At 35.8% G+C, this 14,005-nt stretch overlaps 1 protein-coding gene and 1 pseudogene across 4 annotated transcripts in view; both read right to left on the reverse strand.

Moving 5' to 3' along the window:
• Positions 1 to 14,005, reverse strand: part of LHFPL3 (LHFPL tetraspan subfamily member 3) — a 530,561-nt gene that overhangs the window by 327,387 nt on the left and 189,169 nt on the right. The window lies entirely within an intron of this gene.
• LOC112473617 lies at positions 7,468 to 7,586 on the reverse strand (annotated as a pseudogene).

The following is a 14,005-nucleotide window of genomic DNA, read 5'->3' on the forward strand; positions in this document are numbered from 1 at the left end:
AAGGATCTGGAGGTCAAGGTATAAGATTGTTGACTGAAGGGCACTGGGAAATGAATGGTCCATAAAACAGTGTAAGTCATGGCAAAAGGACAGCAACTCTCTCCTGTAACACAGAGGATCAGTATGTCTGCCCTGGGAGAAAGACTTATGTTCACTATGGTTGTGGGGTAGGCAAATTTATTCTTTGTTTAGACAGGACGGCAGTCTTAAAGGTTAAGAACCAATGCCAATGCCTAGCACTGGAAGGATGTTGTAGGTACTTGAGTCCACTTATAATCTCCATTTGTTCCCTTCCCCAAACTATTGAAAATGAACAGTCTAAATATAAACAGCATGTCTGCACTCTCGTCTACAAGATAAATTCCTTAACCACCTGTTCCAAAGAGATTGCCCCCTAAACATGGAGGTTCTGGAGACACTGCTTTCAAGAACACCAGTCTAGGGTAGGGGAAACAGGTTCCCTCCTCATTTCTGAAGAGTAAAGTGAATGAGCCGACCATGGGGACTTTTTGGGCAGGTGCTAGCTCCAACTGGAGGCATTATCTGATATCTTATCACCCACTTTTCACATGTTAAAAATAGACTTTTTTTGGTCAATAACATTAAAATGTACATAACACTTTCAGTGAAATTTACAGTCAGAATTGTCTAGCTAGCCATACTCAATTTCTATTATTTTGTTTAAATAAACTTATCTCCAAATTTCTTTTCAAGGTTGGTTCTTTTCAACATAATTAGGGGCATGTCATAGTCCTCATGCAAACCCTTACAGAGAATTCTTAAAAGCCAGGGGGAAGGATAATGGTGTAGTGGAATAGTTGGAGAGGCAGGAGTCTTGATATCTAGTTTTGGTTCCATGGTTAATTGAGTCAGGCATAATTTCTCTCGGTTTCAGTTTTCTGATTTGCCAAACTGGGGAAATTGGATTCCCTCTAAGGCTGCTTCCAATTCTCAAGTTTAAAGAATTAGTAATATGCAAAATATTCTTAGCCACTTCTTAAAAAGAAGTCTTTTGCTGTATGTGTTCCATTTTCATTCTCTCAGAAACGAATGTACAAGAATTAATTTATTACTTTCATTGGACATGTATAATGATTAAATAGTTAATATTTATTATCAAAAGCACTGACCGTTTTCTAGTAAAACTCTCACAGATTACATTGGGGTTAAAATGTACTGGGTGCCCTTTCTCATCCTTTTCCCAGGACCTGTGAGCATAGAGCATTCTATTGCTGCTCTTCTTGAACTCCAAAACTGCCTTCTCTTTCTCTAGAAGAGTAATATATGCAAAACTCTAAAATTATGCGAGACTGGGGGAAAAAATCTTAAATAAACATAAATAAAGTCTGAAAGTAAGCTTTCCAAAGTAAAAAAAAAAAAAAAGATCCTTTATCATATATCACTTCAGAATAGGTAGTTAGATTTCTATTTATCACGAAAATGTGTAATATAGATGGATTTTTGACAATACCTGTGTTTACCACCCTCGAATTCTCACAGCACTTTTTTCATTTTATTTTCTAGAGGACATCTTGCTAGTTCTTCTTCCTTCCCCACTAAAAGACTCTAAAAAAATTAGGAACTCTGAAAGCTGCTATGTGCTTTGAGCCGTTTTTCATAAGTTTAGAATTTGTCAAAGCACTACTTTAAAAATGTAAAGTCCTTTAAGGGATTTTTCTTAATAGAAAGATGATAGTTATGTTTTCAGTATAATTGTATGTTAAGTGTACTTTATGCCATTCTAATTTTGTGAAAGTTAATAATCCATTAACGATATTGTAGGACTTTTGTGTTCCTTATCCGGCACAGCTTGTTCCTGTCCTTGTCTCTGCTCCCTAATGAAACTTGGTGTATGAGAATGCATGGTAATGGACCGATATGACATGTTTCTTTTCAGATGAAGCAATGGTTTTCTGAGTAGATAATTAAGACATTTCTCTTAGTTGGACTTTTCCTTGGTCGACAATCTTTAGTGGTGAATATAATTGGAAAACTCATTTAGTATGATTTTTAGATTATTTAGAACTTCTACAATTTCTTAATTTTGCTGGGGTTTTTCATAGTCATCTATTTTTTGAGTCCACTTGTATTGCTTTGGACACAAGATATCCGAATTAGCAGTAAATATTTTCAAGCTGCGATACAACGATCTTTTATTCCAAATTGCAATCATTCCATTCCCTGCCTCTTCAAATTTATGCTCCTTTGTGGATGGATGTCATTCATACTGACACAGAAATTAAAGTGGAATATTATTCCATTTTAACGAAGACAAAGGAGAAAGCTTAGATAGGGGGACTTTAAAGGGAAGAGGAACATGCAGCATGCAGTTGTGCAATGCAAAGTACTGTGACCAGAATAAATGATGGTATTGAGAGAGAAGAAGAATGTTACCCACTAATCACCTTTTTATCAGGAAGGGCCACTGAAAAGAACTTATTGAAAAACGACTAAAACAGTAATATGCTCCTCCCAGCCTATATCTAGGATTCTTGCTGTTAGGAGGAAAGAGCCACTCAGTGACTGATATAAGTATAACTGTAGCTGAGAACAGGAGGGATGAAAAATTCCAAAGGGAGCAAACACCTACATGGAAAATCATCTCATACTAGTTGGTATTTCCTTTACATCTCAGTTTCCTAAATTCATCCATATAACATTTAATAGCCAAACACCACCTGCACATTATTTCTTAATATTTTTCTTTAAATGAATTCACTTTTCCTCCCTAAATCAATTGATTTAAAGGAAACTTCTTATACTACTTTTAAAAGAAAACAAATATCAATTGCTATAAGTAAGGTAATTGTTAATGAAAATACAATGAAAAAAAAAACAACTATCTAATTCTAGCTAAATCTTATGGTCAGCCAAAAGCTGTGCCTGAAAAGACCTACTCTTTCTACTTAAAAGGAAACTGGTTAATGTTAGAGACCAACACGAGACTTAGTTCTTTTAATTAACAGAACCGAAAGATAATTGAAGAAGAAATACCTTTATCATTTATGATCTGTGTTATTCTGTGTGGTCCCGAACACCTAAAATCACCTGCTGTAACACCAGTGGTAAGGTTCCAGACTTAGGAAAACACTGATCTACTTTAATCCCTATACAGGATTAACCCTAAAAAGCAGAGCACTATTAGGAAATTCGTGTTATTATGAGGTAGCTAATTAGTAGAGTACTAAGAATCATTTCTGCTCTTTTGAAAAAAAATTATCAAGCAGAAATAAAACACAGTAGATAACATTTTACAAGGAGAGAAAAAATATGTAGTTCTATGACACTGGGGTATATAAATTGTTGGACAATATCATAAATATTCATAAATATTCCATGTTTGAAGAAAAGGAAATCTCCGCAAACAGCTTGATTTTCGCACCCCAATTACATTAATAAAGCTATAGAATTCTTCCCCTTCTCCAGATGAATATTACTTCTTTTGAACTAAAAAGACTTGATCATTCACCAAACCTACACCCACATTTCTCCCTTGCTTCCAAAGCCATATTTCCAAAAGGTGAACCATAGATGAGCCTATGGTTGTATGTTATTTTTTAAACTTCTTTTTTTTTGTAACAAAATATAGGTTCAAATCTGTGAGGAAAATCTTTAAAAATACCACCATACTTTCTGATTTGGAAAATTTGTTTTTTAAAAAGTCAAATGGTACATCTCTTGAAGGAAACAGAATTACTCAGTTAAAATTTGTAGTTTAAGACAGACTGACAGCCAGAAAGATATCCAAAAAAAAAAAAAAAAGTCTCAGGGTTATGCGCTGGGAAGGGAGTGTTAAGATTTCTGAAGGTTTTTATATTCTACTTTACATATTGTATATTGTTAGATTCTTTAAATAAGAAAAAAGTGTGATTTAAAAAATATTTTTACCAACATATAGTGCATCTAGAGACTTATCAGGGTGATGAATATACTGAATACCATTCTTCTGAGGGAGGAATGAGAGTGGGAGAATGTTTAGCCTGGAGGAGATTTGGTTGTCTGCAAATGCCTACTGGGTTGCCAGAGGGGAAAAAAGATGAAATTCATGTGGTGTTTCTTCTGAAGGCAGAATTCAGGTTAATTGGTGGAAATAACAGGGAAGCAGATTTTTGTCTCTATTCACGGAGCATTTTTCTTATAACTTGAGCCACTCATCAGTGGATTTGGCTTTCTTCAAAGAAGTGAGCTCCTTTTCACTAAATGTGCTCAAGAAAATGCTTGAGAGGCTTCAGAGATGAGATGGCTGCACTGTAAGGAGGCAAAGGATGGAGAATGGAAGAGCTTGAAGGCTTTGTCTAAATGGAAGATTCTCTGATTTGTGCTGAAACAGAACTTCATTCCACACTTCACCTTTTGCCATTGACTGAAGACTGAAAAACAGAGGAAAGAGTCTGGTTTAATGGAGAATCATTTATGGTCTCTTGACTGGATAAAATGACAAATTCTGAACTTTTTCATAGCCTTTTTATTATACAGTCTAAAGAAGACACTTCAGGGCATCATGTAAAACTGAGAAGAATGAGTTATGGACATCATAAACTTTAGGGTGAAGTTGCTGAAAGAGTTTGTAAGCGGCTTTTTAATACTTAGGCAACATAAATTTAAGCAGAGTGTAAAATAAAATCAAATTAACATTTTAATTCAGATGCTACTCTTATTCACATATGCTGGGTTCTCCAAAAGAGCTGGTTTTATCAGGTGAACACTAACGGCAGGAAGTGTGAGCAATGTGAAAATGTCTGATTCTTTACAAGATAAGAACAGCTAGTATTCCAGAATAATTATTAGGAGGAAAAGTGAGATTATCTAGGTATAGCGTATATTTACATATATGAGTTCTTAAGAAACTAGCATAGAGCTTATTAGAAATACTTCTATTGGTGAAAACTGATGATTATAGAAACAATGCCACTGTTAGGCATCCATTCTAAGATAAACAAGGCCAGGTAGTAGAAATAAATTTGCTCCTTGCTATCAAGGAGACTGAAGTTCAAGAAAACTGCTCCTTTTTTTTTTTTTTTTTTTGGCTTGTGTTATGTCACTAGTCCAAGTTCTGATTTGAATCCTGGTCTACCTAACATTGGCTGAGTAGACAGTAGTGTCACTGAGAACATAGCCATTTGAGCTCTTGAAATTACAGTCATCCTTTTGAGAGAAACATTGTTGCATATGGAAGTCACCCAAGGAAAGGTTGATGCATTAGCTGTCTTTATCCAAAGTGTGGTGCACATGATGGGTGTAAGCAATGCTGATGACCAATGCTGATGAGCACATGGTAGGACTGACAAGAACAGGCAAAATGTGGAAATAGGAAGGTTTCAATCGATCGATCGATCAATCAATCAAAATTGATTGTGTTTACTCTGTAATAATAAATTTTACCCATCCCACAATTTTTCAATGGCCGTTGGAACGTACAGCTTTTACAACAAAGAAATATTCTAATTTAATTTCAGACAGCACTTTAAACATGTAAGAGAAAACAGATTTTGGAGAAATTAACATCATATAAGACTCTGGTGCTCCAAAACACAATGAGGCACGTCTCTGTTATAGCAAATATTTATGATTCTCATGTGTTTGTCTTAAGACTGTCCTTTAAGATAATTAGTAAAATTGAGAAGCAGTGGGGGTGGAAGGACAGTATAGCACAGTGGTTGAGAAGAAAGTCTCTAGCATCAAACAGAGTTGGGTTTGAATCTTATTTTCATTGTTTATAGGCGATGTGACCTGGGGCAAGTTATTCAACTTTACTAAGCCTGCTTTGTATCATGGACACACCGGAAACAATAGCATATACCTTATAGGGCTTGCTGTCAGAATTAAATGACATAATACCTGAAACTAAGTATGTTCCTAGCACGTAATAAATTTGCAATAAATATTAGTTATCTTTATGAATACTGTATTTACAATTGTTGCTATTAAGAGGTCACTGAATGAGAAATTACGAATAGTCATGTGCAACTTTTTTCTATCTTTTCCATAAATGTAAGACTTTTTAATTTTGCAGGTTGAATGTTATTCATTCATATAAATGTGTTTATTAAGTGTTGGCTAGATGCTGGTGATACAAAGATAGATAAGACATTTCTCTGCCCTTACGTTGCCTGAAGTCTAGTAGAAGAAACATTCATAAAAAACAAATACTTGTAGTACAATGTCATAGGTGCTACACTAGAAATTAATATAAGAGATACCATGGCCCAAGGGAGGTAGGCGAGGACACAGGGAAACTTCATCCTCTGATTCTCTGTACTTCAATTACTATTTTGTCTATAGGTGGTCATCTATCCAGAAACACAACACAAAAGACAAGTTGAAAAACATAATTTAATAAAAATATGTCAGTGGAAGCCTTGAATCCTCTAATGAAGACTAATCGCCAAATCTATTAATTCTTAGGGGGATTATTTTTTGTTAAAATACATTTGTTAGCCTGTCACTTTCCCATATGCTCAATATATGCTTCAATATTCAGCCATTATAAAACTTCTTTCCCCATTAATTCACATAAATAAAAAAAAGCCCACTAGATTTTTAGTAACATCATGTTATTTTATATACCAAAGAACAGAGTCATGGGAAATTTAGCAGCAATCTAAGGAACTGATTGAAAAGTTGAGTCATTAATTTGTAATGCTTTAGAAGGTGAATTCTGATTTCTCTGGCCTCTGGAAGGGTTCCACTAGTGGATTTCTTTTTTGTTTTGAGGCAAGAATCTGCACCATGTCACGTGTGATAAAAAGACCAAGACAACTGGTAAGGAACAGAAAAGCTGCCAGATGAGCAGTATGATTTTTAGGATCTAATATAAGCTGCAATCATGTTTGGCTTTCTCGGCTTAAGAACTTCTCGTCTCTTCTACAAATACTGAGCATCTACCATAAGATAAGTAATAAGATTCAAAGAAGAATAGGACATGGTCCTTTTCAAGGAGCTCACACTTTGGTGAGGGAGATGAGCAAAACACAAGTACCTTTAGCACAAAAAGAAGAGTGCCACATGGCATTCGATGCTTAACCCGAACAGCACGTCAGAATCACCTTGGAAGTTCCACCTTGCATCTACCAGATTGTTCTCTAAGGAGTCTGAATTTGAAAATTCTCCCCAGGTGAATCTCAAGTACACATCTATTAAGAATTCTATTAGAAGCTCTTTGTCTCCAGGGTTCTTGAGGGCCCATAGAAGGGGTGTAGGGATTGAAGAGAAGGGTAATTTATTATTATTTTTTAATATAATTTTATTTATTTATCTATCTATCTATCTATCTATCTATCTATCTATCTATCTATCTATCTATTTATCTATCTATCTATCTATCTATCTATCTATCTATCTATCTACTCACTAAAGCCACACTAATTTTTTTTTTTTTTTTTAGATGAGGCAACCCTTGGTTGACCTCACAGATTGCAAGGACCTTTTCAATTTACAATCCCATGTTTTTTTATTTTTTATTTTTTACACCTACAGCACCTGGTCTTCTTAGGTGATCTCTCATCCAAGAACTAACCAGGCCTGACCTTGCTTAGCTTCTGAGATCAGACGGGATCAGGGTTATTCAGGGTGGCATAGCTGTAGACGAGAAGGGTAATTTAAACAAGGATATTAGACTCAGGTCTCTTCCATATCTAACATCTTTAAACCTACAGAACCTATAGTACCTACATCTTTGGTATCCAGAGACATGTCTGAGAAGGCAGCAGACATGCATTTAGGTCCATGGCTCAGAGAGATGGGAGGAAAAGTATCTCAGGTCTGGGAGAGGTGGGAAGATCCACCTACAATACAGCTGGCATGACCATTAGTTCAGCAGCAGGGCTTCTGTCTGTACTGCAGGCATTTCCTTTACAGAATGAGGCAGGGATCCACAGGAGCATGAGGAAGGCTGCACTGGGTCTTTGGAGACATCCTTACAACATGAAGTAAAAAGAAAGAAGCCCCCTCTTGTCACTTTCTTCATTATGGACTGCATTCTGACAAAACAGATTTCTTATACTGTTTAAAAGGATTCCAGAACCTCCTCAAAAGAGGAACAGACAAACATAGCTTTGTGACTGGAGGAATGATTTTGTCCTAGTTGAATGTTGGTTTGACCCTGAAACTTGTCGAGGTCCTCATTTGATTCCACAGATGGGCTGACACACCAGCTTTAGATATGTCAATACATTCAAAAAGAAGAATATAAAATCCCACATCTGACACAATGTGGGTATAACCAAGGCAATTGAAAGCAGCATTGGCCCCTCCTGAAGAAGGCTTCTCAACTCAGTGGCATCTCCTGAGAGGGACTGATTTATTTTGAGGGTCTAAAATGCTGCTATGACTAAACACGGCTCTATTGCACATGTGTTCTTTTGGATATAATTATTGAGAAGTTGTTCAACTCATTGGTAAAGGAAATAGAGTCTTCTAAAATGTGCGCAGTCTCAATCACTAGAAATCACATTGGAAACTCTGCCTTCACGAAAGTTAAGTGAAAGACTGTGCCACCTAAAAACTTAGTTTTACATAAAGTGGAATCTATTTTGTATTTAAAATATAGAAGATACATAGTACTCAACTTACAACAATCGATTTAATGATCTTTTGACTTTGTGATGGTATGAAAGTGATGTGCATTCAGTATAAACCAGCTAGGCTAAGCTTTGATGGTTGGCAGGTTAGGTGTATTAAATGCATTTTCAAGTTCTGATATTTTCAATTCATATTGGTTTATCATGATGTAACACCATCGTAAGTTGAGGAGCATGTGTATATAATGGTCTAGGAAGAAGCTATGAAAATAAAACCAAGTTTGTCAAGAATTACAACAGTTGTTGGGGAAGACTGGCACAAAAGAGTGTGAGGGATAAACTACAAGCACCTTACTTGAAGAAGAGAAACCCTAAAAAAAGGTCAAGGAGAATTTTTAGTTTCAATTGAAAGGATATAACATTTTTTCCTTGTGAAGTACCTCATGCAACACGGTTATTAAACAGAGAATTGCATGTAAGAGAAAATAAAATTTTTCCTTGGTGCTTGGATAAACAAAGAAATAAATGGCACAGAGAGGACTTGGCTCAATCATATGTAGTATTTCCTCAAAATTTTTCATCTTAAAATATAGTAATTAATTCTTACAAAATAGGGTTCACAACTGCCTCTGTGTCATTACTGGGGAAGAAAGATGTACGTCCAGAGCCATCAACTGACTACTGGGAAAGAGATCAGAACAAGGCTTGAGGCCCATGTTGTGGCCTTATCCACACATCTCAGATTTAATAATATGAGTAATCTTTGGATCTTACTTGAAAACCCATCATTTTTCCTTCTAAATATTAAAAAGGAATCCTGGAAGCCCTTGTATAAATATTTATTATTCACAACTCACTTTCTAAACATGATTCCATAGATTCACAAGATTTCATAACATGACTTGTCATGAGAAGTCAGGGTGTTTGCATTTCCAGATATGAAAGCTGAGGGTAAGCAATAAGTGTAGAGAGAAGGTGGGTTCTGAGTCACAAAACTGATTAGAGCTGACCTTCTAATTCCTACATCTGTTTGGCTCTTTGAGTGACATGCTTATTTTGTCTGGTGAATAGATGGCTCTGGGCCTTAATAGTATAACATGCTTATTGGCCCTGCCACAAATGATCACAAATAGTCACACTCATATCAGTGGTTGCTTCAGAATGGGAGCCTAGAATATCTGTAGGCTGATAATATAAAGGCTACTAAAAAGGAAGATTAAAAAATAAACAAACAAAGTCTCCCATACCTCTACGGACCCAGTTCATATACAAAAGTCACTTATTGTCATATTTTCTAACGAATTGAGATGCAAAATGAGACATATCCATGACTACACTTGCCCCAGAATCGATCCTTTGGAGTGACAGGTCATATGGCAAGATTGTTGGGAATTATATACAGCCAGGAAGATAAAGAGTGGTGTCACTTAGCAAGTATACAGAAATTTGAGAAACAAAAAGAGGATAACTGTTATGCAACAGACAAAGTACATGCATTTTCTGAATGGCCTTCATTAAAGATCCAAGCAATAACTAATCTGTATTTTAAATTAGTGTTTTCCCATTTTAAACATTCAGACAACTTTTACTTCTCCTCTATTTTCTGTCAGTTCCTTCTCTCTCCTCTCTTTACTTCCCCTCTCAAATCTACTGAACAAACCTGTTTTGGACAAGTTGGACCAATTTACCTAATAGGCCAATTTAGTTCTTATTCTTAAATACAGCTTTTTAAAGAGTGTCCAGGTAAACAACAACATGTTATTTTATGCATTAGTCTCTTAAATGTATTATTTAAAATAGGGCTTTCTGAACAGGAGGTAGGCTTAAAAATATGATTTTCTGGAGGGCTTTAGTTTCCTTCAAAATATCTATGAGCCACAGCATTTTTTGTATTAAGTTTATTGGGGTAACATTGGTTAATACAATTATATAATTTTCAGGTGTATGTTATCATTTGACGTCTATATATTCCATTGTGTGATTACCACCCAAAGTCCAGTTTCCTTCAGCTAACATATATTCGACCCACTTTACTTACTTCACCCTCCCCCTACTCCCCTATATTTGATTCCCTTTACCCTGTCTACCTCTCCCCTCTTCCCTCATCCCCTACCGTCTGGTAACCACTAGTCCATTGTCCATGTCCCCAAGTCTCTGTTTGTCCTGTTCATTTGTTGCTTTTAGATTTATATCTCACATATAAGCAATATCATGTGATTTTCAACTTTTCCTGTCTGGCATATTTCGTTTAGCATGAGTATCTCAAGGTCCATCCATGTCGTTGCAAATGGCAGTATTTCATCTCTTCTTATGGCTGAATAATATTCCAATATGTACCACAGCTTCTTTATCCAATCATCTATCCTAGGACACTTCGATTGCTTCCATGTCCTGGCCACTGTGAATAATGCTGCTATGAACATCGGTGTGCAAATATCTTTTTGGATATGGGTTTTCAAGTCTTTGGGGTAAGTACCCAGTAGAGGGATTGTGGGATCATATGGTAGATCAATTCTTAGGTTTTTTGAGTAACCTCCATACTGTTTTCAATATGCAGCCCCACCAGCAATATATGAGGGTTCCTTTTTCTCTGCATCCTCTCCAACATTTGTTATTACTTGTCCTGTTGATTACAGCTATTCTAACAGGTGTAAGATGATATCTCATTGTGGTTTTAATTTGCATTTCCCTAATAGCTAGCGATGTTGAGCATCTTTCATATATTTGTTGGCCATTTGTATGTCTTCTAAGGAGAAGTGTCTGTTTAGGTACTCTGCCCATTTTTTGATTGGATCATTTATTTTTTTGTTGTTAGAGCCACAGCATTGAATAAGGCTATCTCCACATGACTTAATGTTTTCAATAAATCTGTCTCTTACATTTGAACACATAGGTGATTTCAAAGACTTAGTTTTATTTTACTAAAGTCTACTGGTCAACTATAATTTTAACTCATTAATAGTATTTTCTATTGATAAATTAAGCCATTTGCGAAATGACTATAGATCAATGCAGGCTGCACAATATTATTTAATTTTCCAGGTCCACAAGATTCCATCACTGACTTCCTTTGGTTTATACCTCATTATCACTAGTGGAGAGTCATCGCTAATGGGAGCAATGAGCATGAGCAATTCACACAGCCAACACCCAAGCCTGTACTCCATCACTGAAAGGAAGATGACACTCTCCTCCCCAGTCTCAGCCCCATGGAAATCTAGGCACACTTTCCTCTTACACAGAGTCAAAGTGAGCATTATGGCATGGCCCTCCTAGGCTTCAGAACCAGAGAGGCCATTAATGTTCTGTTATTTTAAGAACAACCTTCCTATCCTCAGCTACCTTCTGAAGCGGACTGAGTACTCACATCTGACTGCTTTGGTCATGAGGCATTAACAAGAAGAGAACCTATGGAAAGACATTCAGGAGAACACATTTCTCTATGTGCAATTTTCTCATATAAAAACTTAACTTTTATATAGATGATGAGATTCTATGAGGTATCTAGATGAGTTCATTATATTATTTAAATATCTTTGTATTCTTTGCAATAACCAGCTTTATATCTAACACAACATAGGTCCTCAATAAATATTTGTTGAATGAAACAGAATTGACTGTCATCAGTTCTTACTGCTTGCTTTTAACCTATTTTACTGGCATATTTTATAATGCAGGGAAAGATTTTCTAAAAGTGGTACCACTACATGAAGAATTACTGAGCCTTGGATATGATGAGAATCTATGACCCTAACTTAGGCCTCTGAACCTCAATCAGTAAAAGTAAAGACAATAAATCCCTTGACATAGGGGTTATGGTCACAGGTTTTAAGGAAGACGAACATAGGTGTAAATCCTGCAACTTTGGCCAGGTTACTTAATCTCTCTAGCCACACTGTAGCATTGTTGAGAGCATCAAATAAGGTATTGCATGTGAAATGTTTAGTATAATGCTTGGATCATAATAATCACCCAATAAATGGTAGCTGCTGATGAACTATCATCAGCCAGAAATATTAATATCAAGAGGAATCCTGGGTATCATATAGAAAAAACTCTGGGACAGAGACATCACTGGTAAATCCTGGGAGACAGAATAAAACAGAATAAATCCATGATCCACAATAATTCACATTCACACAGACAACACTTGAGCCACTAGTCTGACCAGAGACTAGTTATTGGGAAAAAAAGATTCTGCAAGCCTGGACTAATTAAGTTCAGTGTTTACTTCTCACTATAAAATATCAATAACAGCTGAGATGTTAATATGGCAACAAAGGAGACTTGCTTATTTGTACAGTGTGAAATGATCTTAATATTCTGTGGTTTTAATTTGTAAATTGCCTTAAAGCTCATGAGAAATGTGATGAAGATCAGTAAGGCACAGCAAAAGAAAAGTTAAACTAAAAGGAGAAATGGAAACAAGGTGACTTTAAACCACTAGCATTTTAGATTCATATTCCTAAATTCACTGGGCATAAAGGCAGTTTCTTATCCAACCAGGAGAGTTAGGGTTAAAATTTTTCTGTAAGGTGCTCAGAGATTAGGGAAGTAGCAGATGGTCTCAAATCATTCCTTTCTCTCATTTTGGACAACAAAGGACTGAAGTCTATCTATGTTGAGAATGTTGAGTCCTTTATAACTTGTTATCAAAATAGATAGAAAGGTGGCAAAGCAGCACAGAAGAGCATGTTTTTGTGTTTTACAGCACAGTTTGTGTGGGCTGCCTTCTGCCCTGAGTTATTAATCTGAAGGCCAAATTCTGGCTTCAATTCAGGAGGCGTAAACTCTAAGAATGTGAAATATTGCTTCTCATGGCTAGAATGTTGCAAAAACATCTATAAAACAAGACCTGGATTCTTATTTTAGAGTAAGGATTGAAATAACATGTTAGAAAGCAGCAAACTGAGCTGGAAATGTGGAGAAGTACCTTACAATAAAGAAATCTAATATATAAATAACCCAAATCATAACACAGACCGACATTTAATGAGGCCAGAAGTCCAAGTGCTTTATGGAGATTAACCCATTCAATCTTCAAAATAATAATTAAAATGTGCACCATTCATATCCTCATTTAAAGAGGGAACACTGAATACAGAGAGAGTTAAATAGCATGCCCAAGTCACACAGCTAATAAAAGGCAGAACAAAGATATGAACCCACAGGTTAATTCGTACCTTATATTTCCAGATCATAAAAATCTAGATAAAAGAAGGAAAACTAGGAGATAGCAATTTTCTTCATTGGAGTCATGAGATCACAATCAGCACAATTAAAAATCTGTTACACTTAAAATATTTCAATTATAAAATCTACATATATGTATTTTAAACATCAATTAATTATAGGTAATACATGCACTTTCTTAGAAATAGCCAAGAACTGAATTTATTCCTTTTAAATTCCAACCCTGATCCACTATTGCTTAACTCAAAAGCAATAGTGAGTCTCAAAGATAATTTTTCTGAGGGGAGAAAGAT

Source organism: Pteropus alecto, unplaced genomic scaffold (assembly GCF_000325575.1).
Source record: "Pteropus alecto unplaced genomic scaffold, ASM32557v1 scaffold109, whole genome shotgun sequence".
Lineage (NCBI taxonomy): Eukaryota > Metazoa > Chordata > Mammalia > Chiroptera > Pteropodidae > Pteropus > Pteropus alecto.